Below are 16,756 nucleotides of genomic sequence, written 5' to 3'. Positions count from 1 at the left end.
ATTTTTTACCCTTGTCTCCAGCCCTGTGTCTGGCCTGCACCAATTTTTCACTTGTCTGGACTCCATGGATTGCTCCTAGATTTGACTCATTGCTGGGGCTGCCAACAGACCCCATTTCCACCACCCAGATCTGCCCCACCAGCCTCAGCCCCTGCGAGACGGTGCCCATGCTGGGGTCACCCCCGGCTCCCCTTCCCATAGGGCATTTGTGGCTCCCTGCAGCAAGTCAGTGGCCAACTGTTCTTAGTTTGATTGTGCCAATCTATTTTTTCAGGAACACTCTTCGCCCCAGCCCTCAACTAAGCCCCAGTTGTGCCTAGCTAGCCATCAAAGGTGCCTCCCATGAAGCAATAAACACTGGACAGACAGCGCCAGAATAACGTACAGGTGTAAATATCACTGACACAATCACCATAATAAACGTCCCCAGATACCTCTAACATTTTCCCTTGAATGACTAACATTATCCACGCAAAACTCAGAACAACCATCCTCAGCCTGTTTTTACCTTCGAGGTTGCCACTTCTGTTTCAGGAGAAGTTGCGTGTGCCAAAGCTTGCCGATGCTTTCCAGTAGTTGGGCAGTAAAGCACATCCCTTTATTCACACAAAGGTAATACAACTAATGGCGCACATTTAAGCGTGAACATTAAGTCAGCAACACAGCTTTTCTTTCTGGGAGAATGGCATTTCATACGGATATCATGGAAACAAAATAAATGTGGAATTTTTAAAAAACAGCTTTTTAATATTATTTTCTATTTATTAAAAGAATAAATCCAAACAGAACACCACTCCGTCAAGGATAAGTTTCCATTTTGAATAAAAGTACAATTATAAACTCCCTAAGACACGAGGAAGATCTATTTTTTTCCTTATCTAACCAGTGGTCCCAGTGTATATAGCTACACAATCTCTTCAGAGACTTGTACTAAGTATGCTGCCCTCACACCCAGAGAACAATGCCCTGCTGCAAGACATGATTCTACTGGAATTTGCACAAGTTACTCCTCCGTTGTTATCACATGCACCAGCCATTCAACATCAAAGGCACCTTCACTTAGAATTCAACAAACATTTATCTTGAAGAAGAAACTCTGCAAGTACATTAATGAGACATATTAAATATGATCAGCAGCTAAAACGGGAATCAAACTCTCCAGAACTTCATAACTTTGTTCATTATTATCAAAAGCACATAAGCACCTCTTGACAAACTTTTATGTCAGTATGGGGGGGGGTGGGGGTGTCACAGTGTAATTTTTTTGAGCCAATACATTATTCTAATTTAATCAGACAAAAAAAACCCCTACTTATCATTTGATTCGCTATCTTACATAAACAATTTTACCTTCTTACCTTTTCCCTTTGTTCACTTAATTACTGGATTGTTTTAAGAATGTACAAAGATCAAAAGCTGATTGTATGGTACTTTGAGGTGTGAAAATCAAAGACAATCGTAAATAAAAGATGATCAAAAATATAGCTTTTTGCCCTCCAAAAATAAGAAAATTATTTTTAGAATATGTTTTTTCCCCTGCATAAAATAAAACTAGTGTGCAGGAATGGTGTGAACTACAAACTGTGTTGGATGCTTGAAAGCAATCACACCCACCTGGTGTAAAGCACAGCCAAGGAAGGGACAGAACAGCTGCAATATGAAGTCTCCATGCACATTTTACCATATTGCAGCACTTGTGTATCTCAACTTTCTTCAAAGGCTAGAAGGCTCATGCACAATATCATAATGGAGCATAACACCGTCTAGATTAGAGCCAGTCAATTTTAAGGGGCAAAGTTTTAACCCCACTAAATCAATAGGAAATTTAGTAATAGCTTCTATAGGATTTCCCCTTCTAGCAATTTTATCTATTCAAAATTTTAGTCTGCCTTCTGGGACTAGAACAAGCATTAAATGTAGGTGGAGTTATACCTGCATATTCCTTATTTGCTCATTACCCATTTGTGCTACATTATGACGGTAAACTAGAGAAAGATATATACATTCTGTTCAGGCTACCTCATCCCACAAGGCAGAACTAACTGGCAATAACTAATACTTTATTCAGAAGATTGTTTACCTAGAGTTTGAAAATCTTTACTGTATCTGATTTCTTTATGACAGTAATATGAGGGCACTGATGGGTAGATAAAGCTGGCTCTTAACGTGAACTCTGGGGAAAATTCTGCCCTGAGTAAAATAGGAGAGAGTTTTCATACAGAAACAAATATGTGAACCAAGTCAATGTTTTTCATCCAAAATGTAAAAAATGCAATTGATTTCCTACAAATACCACTAACATATCTTTGACAGACTTCAGCTTCAAGTAGGTTCTTCAACTGGTGGGTAGCAGTCCAGTAAATACTGCTTTTGACATTAATTGCATCCCTCACTGCTACCAGAGAGCGAAGTCCCATTGAGAGACTAAGCCTACAAGGAGCTGAATCTCTGATCAGAGAAACATTTTGTAAACACTTACACTGCTTTCCCACTTGGAGGACACTGAGCAAAAGAGTATGAAAGTGCTACATGACAACTGGTTGCCTGAGGCCTCCCTCCATTACAGCGAGAAAAACAAAGCTAGTATTTTCAGACAGACATATCCTACAGCTCATGTTGGAAAGAATCAAACAAAAGAAGAAATTTAAAAAAACCACAAACAGGCAACACTTCCCTTGCTCCTGGAATTGAGAGTCCCACAAACTATGAATATCTGTACTGGATGTAGAACCGCTACAGGACTGAGCAGTAAATGAATGCTTACAGAGCTTAAGAATTGGGACACAATGAAAAAGGGAAGCCAATGCTCTAGCTGGTAGCAAAATAGCATCCTGTAAAATATTTGGATTAGAGAAAGATGCTTCAAAGATAGCTGAAACTTTTCAAAATTGTGATATCAGACTGACCTGAGCGAGATGCTTGCAAAATAGAGGGATATAAACTCTCCTTTGTAAGTCTTAGCTATGAATGAGAATTTTATACAGGTTGACAGTGAATTTTTGACTGTATCAATTACTAGAAAAACCTATTTACTGCTGGGACGATAGACTATATTTCTTAATATCCTATACTGCCAGCAATCCAGCTAAATCACCTTATTTCTTTATGTTAGAAATATATACTTTCCTCTTCCATCAAAAAAGTTTAATCTAAATGAAGCTGCTTACCTTCCTCTAAAAGTGAGATTTTTCAGCTTGTAGATAAATATCTTTGTCAAAAAAGGTATTTGGTAACAGCTTCTATTCCATAGTATTATTTCCAATTAATAACAGCCTTGTAAGTAGAGATGCAAAAGCCAAACTAAAAAGCAAATTGTAGGTGTTTTATTCATTTGCTATTTGCATGCCTTTCAATCGGTAAAACAATTTAAAGCAATTTAATAAAGCTATAATTTAGCTCTTGTGTCACACTGTGCTTGATCCAAATTTTTTACCCCAAAACACTTTTTAGGCACAAACAATATGGAAAAACTAACAGCATATTCAAATACTGATGATGTCCCAAACACTATTTCAACAACACAAATGTCCTAAAATAACACTATACTCATTTTAATTAGAATTTGCATTTCAAAGCTTATTTGCTCAAATTGTGTGATTTTATGTAATTTGTATCAATGATTCAAGATAAAAAGAAAGCCAAAGGTTATATGTAAATTATTAATTATATAAAGGAAGAAAGCATGCTTAAATTATGTTAGCAAACAACAAGCCATTCTGAAAGTAGTGGAAATATAATATATTGACCATCTGCAGGATAGATTAATCATCTGTCATAGGATACAAGAAGGCAAGAAGAATGACTCATGAAGATGCAGTGTTCTACCTTTGATAAGAATTCTGTACATTTGCTAAACATGTTCTGTTGAACAAAATGTGTACGTGTATTTTAAAATACTGGTGAAACTGGTTCAACTAAAGGAGAACCAGAATAATTGCAAAAATGTGTATTACAGAAAAAAAGAAAAAAACAACAACAAAAAATTTGCTTGATTTCTGATCTGTGTATGATTTTCAATTTTAGTCTCAAATAAGCTATCTTGCCTTGCTTGCCACGCTTACGTAGAAGCCAGCAGAATTCTATAATGAAAAGGATGTGAGCTCCAGAACAATTAATCCAGATCAAATAATGAAATAAAAAAATACAAATAGTAGTTGAAGTGGGGAAAAAAAAAAATCACGGGGTGGCTCAGTCAGTCAGTTGGATGGACATCATGGATATGAACTTAAATGGTATAAAATGTAAGGGGCTAGTTTTGACCCTAATTTTCTAGTATCTGAGATTTTGCAAGTTTTAACCATGGTGCATGACATCAATAACATCAAAGGCTGCATTTATGCATATGAGATATATAAAGAAGAAAGCTGCCACTTAAAAGCCTTTTCAATGGAAAAACAACTGAACTTCTGGATAATTATTTGCCTTTAATGTCATTTGGGACACAGTTTTGCAATGAAAGTATACATATCAAATTCATGTAGATTTTAAAATAGTCTTTAATGAGGAAGTGCAGGTACTATTACAGCACTATTACAAATACATGCTGTTGTAATTTCTTATCACCAAGCAGTAGGCAGTCTTAGAGAAGCTGGGGATGCCCCATCCCTGGAAGTGTTCAAGGTCATTGTTGGACAGGGCTTTGAGCAACCTGCTTTAGTGAAAGACATCCCAAGATGGCCGCAGGCGTTGGACAAGGTGATCTTTAAAGGTGCCTTCCAACCCAAACCATTCTGTGATTCTATGATAAATAAAAATGCTACTGGTATGTACAAAATACCTCCCCTTACTTCAACATGAAGTGGGTTTTTTGAATCACAGAATCATAGAATGGTTTAGGTTGGAAAGGACCTTGAAGATCATCTAGTTCCAACACCCAATCATAAGATCATATGGTTAAAAGAGACCTCAGGAGACTGTCACAAGACCATTCACCTCCCTGCAAAGACATAGCTGTCTTCTAATTTCTGTCCTGTATTTGCCTACCCCAGTCTTAAAGGCTTTCAATGACAGAGAGTCTCTGGAATATCTAAGACAATCTATTCCAGAACTACACTACCCTAATCATTATAATTTATTATTTTTCATTGGGTCACCTTAATGTTCTTTGCTGCAACACAGGCACCTCACTTCTAATCCTTTTTACAACAGATACAGCAAATGCATTATTCCATTCCCTGCCTTCAAGGTTGTTATCACATCTTCCTGTGTTCTTCTTTTACACTATACAACTATAGACAGCCATACTTTTCAGTTGCACTCCTCTGAAAATTTCCAAATATTCCATACATTTTTTTTGAAAAGGAATGTCAAAACTGGACATGATTCTCAAGTTAAGGCAATACGCAGTAGCACAAGAATTAGACACCTTAGAGTTACTACTTCTGCCAAAGAAGTCAGTAATACATTCCTTTTTTGTAACTAGGTTGCTGTTGACTTACACTTTCTAAGCCATCGATCAGTTCTGAAGAATTGTAGCACCGTCAGCTTTTTCCTCATGCTGTTTCTGTGAAGATGATTATTTCTACCAGGTAAAAAGCTTGCATTCATCAGTATGGATATTCTCTCCAATTTGTAAAGATTATTTTGAAGTCTAAACCTGCCTGCAATACACTTGTGGTGCAGCTTCTAGAATCTGCAAATTTAAGATATATTCTTTAACTGGATATCATAGGTCATTAATAAAAACACTGACGAGTTCCAGAGCTACGTTAAATCTTTGAGGTTAACCTGTAGTTAATGCAGCTAACTACAGTCAACTTGTAGCTAATACCTCATTTTACTGATGATGGACATCTAAGTATGTTTTTCTAACCAGTTTTGCACCTACTCCACAGCTATGCAATCACAACAATGCGTCCCTGCATTACCACTAAAGTATCATGTGATACACTTTTTAAAGCCTTTATAATACCAAACTGTATAAGCATCAGATGCTTTCCCCTCCATTCAAAAGGACTTTTATCCTAACCTGGATGAAAAGTACATTCTTTTCCTGTGATTTGGTTCATGAAAAAACATGTAGGCTTTTAATCTTTTTTTTTTTTTTTTTTTTTTCCCCATAGGTGCTTACAAACAGCTTAGTTTTTGTTGAAGGATGTTTCTGGGAATTTACTGACTGTGATTCTCTGGCTCCTCTTTTCCTCCCTTCCTACCAAAATGATTTATGTTCATTATTTTCTATGAGCTTACAGTACACTGGATGCTCTAACCAGAGGTGAAACTTGGACATCTCATGCATGGTTGATTTAGTCATTAACAACATTAACGAGATGGACTTGCTTTCCATGTGAACGGGGAAGAGGACAAGTATGACACTTGTATGTGGGTCACACATGTATGGGTATGGTATTTTTGTAACATGCTCCCACTGTTCTGGAAATATTATTCCTTAACTTTGTGAAGGCATAAATTATTATGGTAGGTAAAAAGCAGTGCTGAATCAGTTTTGTACATCATTAACATACTCAGAAAGCATAAAACGCTAAGAAATGGGTGATTGGTTTTAATTAAGCTGAAAATGTAATACATATGAGATATTTCATACTTTCATAATGTATTTTATCAAATATTGAAATGTGTATTAAATACAACATATTAAAATAACAGACTGTATTTCAAAACATGTTTGTATCTGATTAGTAGCAATGCACTCAGACAAAAATTAAGAGAGCAATCCAGTGTCCATTTCATTCGCTTTTCCTGCCTAAATGGACAGAGGCCTAAATAAATTGCCTAGGGACAAACAGGGTTATTAGGGAGTAAAGCAAAACAGTCATAAGAATAGGTTCCCCCAATTAATAGCAACAGCACCTCTAATGAAAAGCATATGAAGGAGACCTGTACAACTGATTCCGTTCTACAGACAGAGAAATTGGTGGCCGAAGCAGCAAAACAATTTGCACAAGGGCACCTATAACACCAGTAAGCAAACAATTGGCTTCCAAACCCAAACTTCTCCTGACTGGGACATGCCATTCCCCATCTACTTCCTCCAGTAGTATTTTTGGCTGTGGCTGCACAAATATAAAAGACAAAACTATTTAGCTACTAAAAGACACAGTTATTTAGATGTGATAAGTCTAATTAACGGGGATTTTCAAAATATATGTGGAGCACAGAAAACCAAAAAAGCTCAAGCTCAAGGGTTCATTGTACTTTCATTTTTGTTAATTACATGTGGGTCAATTGATTGTTAAAGCAGTCTAGAGTAATTTACGGATGTTACAATTTAACTGCCATGGTGCACTAATTCCAATAAATTCCAACCAAAATATCAAATGGTATTCTGTTTTCCAGAAATTACTTGTGTATAAATTGAACAGCATGGACAAAAATAATGGTCTGTTCAAATATTCATATTCCCTATAGTACTTTTGCTACTATACAACTGTCCTAAAATAACATTACATTAATTTTAATTATATTTTGCATTTCAAAGCATTTTCTCCACACATAGTATGTTTTTACGCGACTTCTGTCAATACTTGAAGATAAAAGGAAAGCCAAAGGTTATATGTTAATTATTAATTATCTGTTGAAAATGAATGTAATGAGCTTAGTTTATATCAGGTCATACTAACTCTCAACTATTGTTTGTGAACTGTTGGAGCAATAAAAACTATAGCTCCAGGAAGGATAAACATTGCATCATTATATACTTGAGAAAGAATAACTACTCTACCTTTTGGTAGACTGTGTGGTACACCCATGCTTTCTTCTAAAGGTTTTTGTTTGTTTGTTTGTTTGTTTTTTCCAGTGTTACTTTGTATTTCCAGGTTCCTCAAGAAATAAGCATACATACGCAAATTTTCTCACCATGAACTGACTATTATTTCCTTCTACCCCGAAAAGGAGGGGGAGAAGTCTAGAAGGTGCCCAGATGAACTGCACAGCCACCATTTGCTCAGAGGGATGACACCAAGAAATGTTTATGTGTACAAATATCTGCAGAAAGAGGAGAAGTTCCCCACAGAGTTTGTTCATAGGAACAATGCTGACGTTCACGGCACTGAACACATTCTGCTGAGAGACTAAACCAATTAATAGTGCAGGCACTGAAAACATAATTTGGTGAAGTTAATTAATTTCCAGTTGCATTGATCATTGCTTTCACTTTGCATTGAAAATTACTAAAGCTCTAACATAGGCAGGCAGTCGTCCACTTAAAAGAAACTTCAGCTTCTTCAAAATATTTTCAAAAGAAAGAATAATTGTGTATATTATCAACACTAACTTTAAGAGAGAAAAAAAATCAATGTGGTTGTTTTAGAAAGCAGGTACTATCCATGTTGGGCAAAGTGAAATGCAAACACTTTGGCACAGATTCAGGCATGATATTAAACCCTCTTTACTGCTACTCAATTGCACACATACAGAAACATACCTAAAAATCAGCTCTGAAAAAAATAATATTTGATATATTTGCAAGGAGAGGTTGGACGTTTGTGGAAGCATCTATTTATGAAAGAACATCAATAATATTGACATCAGCTGTCTCTGGACCTGTAGCAAATGTTCCATTCACTACGACCAGTCAAAATTATTGTTACCATGTTTTAATACAATTTTTAGAAGACATGATTAACATTCAACTGTAAATAGAACTTTAGATAGAAAGTAGAAGCAGAATAAGGGAGACGAACTATATGCATCTTCTAGGCTTGGACTTTGAGCTGCTTCCCTGCTCTTTGGAGGAAGGACAATTCTGACCTAGTTTCGTTTATGCTTCCCTTGTCTACCCAGTGCCACTAAAATTGCTCCCAACTCTGAGACAACCTAAAGACGAACTAAAGAGGAGTATTTGCATTTTCCTCAAAGAGGTCTTATTGTAAAGCCTCAAAACCTTTTCACTCTCTCTTCATAGCAGAGTTCTTTCAAGTTTCTAAGTATTTTTGTTGGTTACACCTAAATCTACTCACTTCTTTCTTACAGGGCTTTGGGGAATGGGAGGTTTGTTTGTGTTTTAATAGGGGACAAAAAATTGACACTACACTGCAAACGCAGAGGAAATGCGAGCATAAAGAAGAGTCTTGCCATTCTGGGCCAATGTTCAACACCTGCTCTTTTGTTCTTGTTAAGAGACAAAAATGAATCATCTATTTTGGTACAATCCTCTTTATTTACAAAGAACATATTCACCATCCTCTTTCCTTTAACACTGTGGAACCAAATCCAAGCCACTTTTCTTCTTGGACATTCAAAAGAAGTTATCTGGCTTCTTCCCAGGGCCCCACGAAGGATTGCCTTTCTCACTCTCTGCTGCTTTTTGCTGACAGGTAGTTTGCTAAAAATTCTCCTAATGCTCTTAATGTTTACAACTAGTCCCATGGAAACCTATCAGACCATACAGCTCAAAGCCTCCTTAGGCTCTGCCAAGTGGCCAGTTGCCTCAGGCAGTCTTTTTCATTTTGGCTAGTTCCCTCTTTCTCTTAAATAACCTTAATTTTACCTTTCTGTTAGCTTGAAAGCTTAATCTAGTACATGTGCAAGATTTAACCAGGTCTGTGACAGAAAGCAAGAATTAATATAGCCCATTATAACATTATCTCCAGCATTATTTTATGATAATATTTAGAAATCTCAAATTTTATAATAAATTCTACAGAACAGAATACCACAACTAAGAATTTCAAAGTACTGTTATCATCACTAATAATTACATCCAAGCATCCTTCTATGCATGCACCCAGGAATCATATACAATGAAATTAATTTGTTTTGATTATTGCCTTTTGGGATTCTTCAGGCTAACTACACTGTCCAAATGTAAGAAGGAACTTTGGTTATCATGTTAAGAAAAGTGAACAATTTTCTTCTCCTAGTCATATCTAGATAAAACACCTACTTGGTTTATGTTTTCCCTCATTTATTTATTTTTTTAATACAGAAGTAGCCCACAATTTTCCTTGCAAAATCTATTGTCATCTGTTATCTCCTTTACCATCTGAATTTTTGAGGAATGAAGAAACAGACTGACCTGTGCACAAGCTTTCATAAATGCCTTGTGTTACCTAGAAGTGGGTATTTTATCTGCACACACACTCATTGATTTCCAATGTCTTTTACATGTACTTGTTTAAAAAAATGTTTAAATGTACTTTAAGAAAAACAGGACTAGAGGTACTAGAGGTAGGAACACATTTTCTTGGCTCAGGTATACATTACTGAATAGCTGATTTGGCTTTATTTGTTTCTGTTCCAAACTTGGTCACCAGAAAAGGTAAAGCCAAAAGCCAGCTCTCTACTTCTAACTTACAGATTTTTTTCAGCCTTAATTAAAAAAAAAAAAGTAACAAACGAACAAACAAAAATTATCCTGCTGATTATCCTGCCAAAGAATACGGTAGTACAACATGTAAGAAAATGATATACCTATATGAGTTCTAAAGGACAACTTCAAGAGACAAGATAAAGTATAGTTTATATATATAGTTATTTATATAGTTTATTTATTATAAAGTATGTTTTATTATTATTATAGTATATAATGTTCTTCAGCTCTCCTTTGGACAAGATGATTTTAAGATGTAACTGATAAACTTATGGAAGGGAAGGTCTGCAAAGGAAACCAGTTCACTACTTTTTGCCGTACAAAATATTAATCCCATGCTTCAAGGTTTCCACTGTCTACCTGTAGTGTTTTCAAAGGAATGTTTTCACTTGATGCATAATTTGGCTTTTTTTTTTTATCTCTAGCTTCCCAGTGATTTTCTTAGTATAGTTAATTTCCTCCAGTCTACATATTACTTTAACACTGTTCCAACAGATCTCTGCCACCATAGGCTATGCCATCCCCCTAAAGGTGTGGGCCCCCAAAAAAAACTTGGGTCAAGTCTATGCAGTCAGGTCATGGTGAATTACTACTGAAGATGGCAATCCATCAGCAGAGTTGACACAAGACAGATAGGACTACTTCCTGGGATAAGTACCTCTGGCAGGAGATACATAGTCGTCAAAAACTAAGACGGTCTCTTCAATCTCATGCCTCTCATCTTATGGTAATTTTTCATGGAAGCCTGTTAACATTGTATGACAGTTTGAGATATCTGCCTTAGATCAACTTTGTTTACCTCACCCCAAAACAAATAAAATATTGAGTCTGTCACTGGTACCATTTAATACTTCTCTTTATAGAGAATAAGCATGATGCAAGCGGTGCTAATATAGGAATCAATCAGATGCTTATTTTTATGAAGTGACAGTATTATAAATACAACCTCAATTTTACAAAATTAAAGTGAAGATTATCTCTCAGTATAGGAGATTTGACTCATGGGGTTATTTATATCGTTAACAACAAGTCAGCCCCGCCCAAGTATCAGAGGATAAAAGCAAACACTGCAAAAACTGGGTGGGATGAGTTGTCATTTGGTGATCTCTCTTATACAGGTTGCAGAGGGAGTCCTGAGACAAGATCTAGTGTCAGCTAACTAGGCACATCACTTGACAGGTTCATTCAGAGAGGAACCTAAATTTTAGGTTGGAGGGAATGCAGAAAACGTCAGCCTGAAATAAATGTCCCAGTTATCCTCAATAAAATTAGATCCACAGTTGAAATAAGCAGTCATAGCTCTATTGATTTCAGAAGAGCTTGAGCAATATAACAAGTTGAGATTCTGGTCCTATGAATAGCTCCTTTGACTTCAGTAGGATTACTCACACAGTCTATGAGTAAGTACATATAGATGTCTAAGATACTTGCTAAGCAACAGACAAGAAACTATCAAAAAAGAAAAGTGATCTGTGAGGTTAACAACTTTTAAATGTAAAGCATAATCCTGCAGACACCTACACACATGAATAACATTACGCATTGGGATACTTTAATTATATGTATTAATATTTCTTGGTTTCTTTACATTTATTATTGGTGGTCTCTGGCGCACATTAAAACAACTAGATGAACCAAAGTATTCCTTTTGCTCCTCTGTTTGTTGTTCAAGAACACACCACATTCTATGCATATTAATATCCCTCTACTAAAAATGTTGCATTCCATAAACAATATTACATACACCAAAAGCCATTATTGCCTCTTCTAAAAGGAGTATTTTAAAAATGTAAGTGTTCTTACAATATAAAGTAAAAAAGCTCTAGCTGAAATTCACATATTGTCTACATTCATTAGTACTACTGACATTACTGAACTTTTTTTTTCTTATTAGAGTTACCATAAAAATGAGCCTTGAGCTATTATATGAATTGTTGCTGTTATTAAGTAGTAGTCTACTTCAGTTTCATTTGTGTGTTTTTAAGAATCTTTGAATATTCAAGAGAATAAAACTACCTTCATATTAAAATTAAGGCTAGAAAGGTGGGGGTTTTTTTAAACAAACATAAGCTTATTTAATAAAATGAAGCAATAAGTTGTGTGGCACCCACACACTGTATAAAGCAAGCATTCTCTGCAATTCCACGGGTTTAAGCTTGTATGTGCTATGCTTTCAGACAGGCAAATGGTGCACAGCTGACTGTATAATGAAATGCTATATATAAATATGAAAATCCCAATAAAGGAATGATATTAACCTTTAAAGTTAGGCAAGCACTTTACACACAGAATACTATACTTTCAAACATTTTTACATAAATGTGCAATCATGCATTACTTCGTTTCTCAAGAGACTTATAGTGTATTACATGAGGAAATAAGAGTCTAAGTCATCTTTTTAAGATATGCAAGCTTTCTAGTGTGTAATTATAATAACATGTAAAAAAAGATTTCCATAAGACAAGATGTAAAACTGCATTTTAACTAATTCACTCTTCCAATATACAGAAATGTATGTAATAACACACGATGCATTGGCACATGAATGTATTTTGTGTGCGTCTGTGTCGGGGCAGGAAGAGTATGTCTGTATGTCCATCAGTGATTGCATGATTAAAGGTAACAATTTTTTGAAACATCTATCTGAATGAATAGTGCAAAGGGTATCTGAGCAGCAACTGTTTTACCTTAGGAAGGACAAATACTTTGCTAAAATACCTCAACTAGAAGCTGTGTTGTTTATAATCTCATCTGTATGAGCTTTGTTAGTGACCTCAGTGTAATCTTGTTGGCAAAAAGCAAAGTTCTACGCACTTAATAAAAAAACATTTGGATGCAAATTTTATCTGCAGTGCAGTGCCTTTCAATCAGAAGTTCATGAGACAAAACCTTTGAGCCACTACAAAACTGGCAGGCAACCTATCAAGCTATTCAGCAAAATGATCTATGAACAGACTCTCTTCTATCCATTTTCAACAGAAGATTGAATGAATACTTTAGATATGAAACATGTAGAAACAACAAATAATATTCTCTTCAATTTTCTTATTTAGTAAATCTGGGTGATACATCTTTTTTTCTTTTTTTTTTTTTTTGTATAAAGAAGGAAAACAGAGTCAGATTGAAACTTCACAGATGGTCTCTTGGGTGAATTCTGGGTATAAAACACAAGAGGCCTAACAAATCTTTTGGGAGAAAATGACAGCTCTCAGTTTTTCATCCAGCGAGCTAACAAGTGAAACTTCACTGAGAAAGGTACTGGTGGAAAGATTTGTGAGAGATTAAAACCTAGGGTACATATCTGATCTTTTCATGTAGTACAAGACTCTTCTAAAAAATGCTTTGCTGCTCCTAAACTTCGCAGTACTTAGGAACTCCTTTGACAAACAAATATATCTTGCCCTTTATCTACTCCTGCATGAATTTCCATGCTGGCCTGCAAATGTTATCCTGCTCTGTAAGTAGGAATTTGAGGATGTTCCCTGTTCCTTCTGGTTTGTTTCTCAAGAAAGATAATGCCATAAGAATAATGCTTTGGAAATCAACTTGTAATATTCTGAATTATTCCTTTCAAGGATGAAGCTCTCTCAGATGAGCAATATTTCACTATCTTACTTCAGCCTTTCTTAAAAACCTTTTTTAAAGGGTTGCAGATCCATGGGAGGGATGGGTGGGGGAAGGTGTCAAGGGATGCCAGGCAGGAGGTTGTTCATGTTCTCCTGCTCAAAGTTTCATTCATCTTTTTGGAACTATGAAATAAAAGAATGATACTTCTCATTTTTTTCAATGCAGAAGATGAATAACTTTGATGGTATAAGGTGAGAGAGAGTCTATCTGCTGTTTCTTGGTCTTTCAGAAGTCAGGAAAGAAGAAGAGAAGCTCAGCCAGGAGCTGAAGTACAAATATAGAAGTTCAAAAAGCCTTAGATAAAGTATATCTTAAGAGCCGGAAAGGTAAGTAGGAAAAATAAGAGAACTAAAATTTTGTTACGAGTCAAAAAAATTACCAAAACTCTAGAACTTGGCCTAGTGAAAAATTATTTTAACTAATTAAATCAGAAGGCCAATAGATATGGGAAAAGGGAAGTTAAATTCAGTGTTGAAAAACATCTGTTAAAGTCTTTCGGAAGACACTATTTACTTATTTATTTATTTTCATATACATACAGTAGTTTTTTAGATGTCCATGTAATAAAGCCTAAATTCAAACGAACTGCTCTGTAAGATTTGGGCATTGCTCTGAGCAGTGGAAAGCAAATATTTGCTCAACAGCAATGAATTAGGACAGAAACTGGAGAGCAAATTTCTAAATTCATGGGAAAATCAAGACACTCCCACTACACAATGCAAACAACTTGCTCTTGCTTCCGATTGGATTGATGCCATGCTACATTCAATTTGGAATCAATAATGACCCAATTCATCCAAGCATTAAAGTCAGAAGGCAAAAAAAGGACTAAGTTCTGAATTTTCAGCTACACACAGAAGTCTACAAAAACTTCAAAAAATTATTTGCTTACCTCAACAGCCTGATAAAATTCATAACTAAAAGATCACAAGAACTGGACAGTAAATTTCTCCTCCTCTAGAGGAAAACAGACTGGCATGAACAATAAATGGATGACTAGACATTAACAGCAGGCTTTTTCATATTTGTGTTCTTGTTATATTTCACTTCTTACTATAACTTGTGTCCATATTGAAGGTAATATCTAGAGTGTCAAACATTCCTGTCTTTTAAGACTGATGAAAGAGAAGGAAAACTCATTTGCCTAAATGGGTGGGCTTTAAGAGCAGGTACTTCAGAATTCCTTTTAACAATAGATTGCCTTCTACTTGTACGTTATTCATACAATTTATTTGTAACACTTCATTACAAAACCTTACAAAAAATGCTGCCCATAAAAACAAGCTCTCTGATCTAGATTAAAGGAAAATATGACGTGGAGCATTATTGAAAACTTGGATTTGACATGAACTGCTGCTGATATGCAATAGCAGATTGAAAATAAACCAGATTTGCTTAAGCATTTACAATTGATAATGCTACCACACTCTAGGTACTGTTTCACACCTCATTTAAAATAGGAAGAAATGCATACTAATGTATTTTTGAAATTAAACAAGGAACATTTCTGAATGAGAAACAACTAAGTTTCTCTAGTTATACTACAGGAAAACCAAGGATCAGTATTGAAGCGTGGACCTCAGAGTTTTAATCCAGTTGCCAAGTATATCTTTCTACTTTGGTCTTCCACACAAGCTGATACACATTTCTGTTGTATTTATCAGTCTTAGAAACACTTTTGATGACATTAGGAAAAAAAATGTGGAAAACATCAAAAACTTTGTATATGCGAATGTGTTTTTTTCTGGGATGATGCCTACAGACTACATGAAAAATACTGTAATTCAAACATCTAGGAGAGTAACCATGGAAAACAGACTAGATCCCCTAGATCTGTAAACTCATATGTTCATATTTGTTCTTAAACATGTCAATAAACCAACCATATTAACGTGAGAAATGAAAGAATTGCTACACTCCAACGCAACAGCGTTGCACAGAACTATTAACAAGTTAAGAATTGAGATGAATTAAAAAAAATATTAATAAATTGAATAGAAAATTGTAGTTTAAAGTAACTTTCATCTGCATTTTGCAAGTAATAACAAATATATGAGCGTTTGCCCTTAGAGGGAGAATATGCTTAATAATATTCATCCAACTAAAGAAACACCTAAATGAAATAACTAAGATAATATACATTTTTCTTTGTAGCACCAGTTCAAAGCTAAACCTGGGCATTAGGACGCTATAATTTCAGTGCAGAAAAATTGTACGTGCTAGTTACCTGGCACTTTTAAAGCATATATAAATTCACTGTAATCTACAGAAAAAATCCAAGTTATTTAAACATTCATAGTGCCAGTATACTAGGAATAATTAATTAATTAAAGACTTGGCTTTTTTTTTTTTTAATCTAGATTACAGTACCATTAAGCAAGTGCTGTTCCCAAAACCCATCAAGACTAGAAGCTTCAAGGGGAAAAAATCATCGCCTGAAAATTAAGCGTGTTATTTATCAGAACAAAATCAAATATGACAACTATCAGTCTATATCGTCTTAATCCTGCTAGATACATGTAGCAATATACATAACGTAAATTTAATCTCATCCAAGTTTAACCATTTATTAAACAGGTGAGGATAAATATTTGGGCCAAATTTTCCAACACAGGTATAACAATTTAGACAACAAAAGAATTAGGTGACTTTATGTTTGAGTATTTATTGAAGAGCTTCAATTGTGCCATGGTTTTAATGACAGAACTGCGATATTAATAGAGAGAGAATTTTGTTTAGAATAAAAAAAAATTACAAACAAAAAAGAATAAAAAAGGAAGAAAGTATAAGGTCTTTGCAGAGAGGGTTGTCTCCTACTATATGTTCCAATCGCTGTTGATAACAACACAGCCTAAGTCA

General features: G+C 35.2%; 1 protein-coding gene across 1 annotated transcript in view; it reads right to left on the bottom strand.

The window, feature by feature from the left end:
- ATRNL1 (attractin-like 1) overlaps window positions 1-16,756 on the bottom strand; it is a 580,396-nt gene that overhangs the window by 211,149 nt on the left and 352,491 nt on the right. The window lies entirely within an intron of this gene.

The sequence above is a fragment of the Charadrius vociferus genome, unplaced genomic scaffold (assembly GCF_000708025.1).
Source record: "Charadrius vociferus isolate BGI_N301 unplaced genomic scaffold, ASM70802v2 scaffold282, whole genome shotgun sequence".
Classification (NCBI taxonomy): domain Eukaryota; kingdom Metazoa; phylum Chordata; class Aves; order Charadriiformes; family Charadriidae; genus Charadrius; species Charadrius vociferus.
The sequence above is the reverse complement of the archived record's forward strand: the minus strand, read 5'-3'. Positions and strand labels throughout refer to the sequence as shown.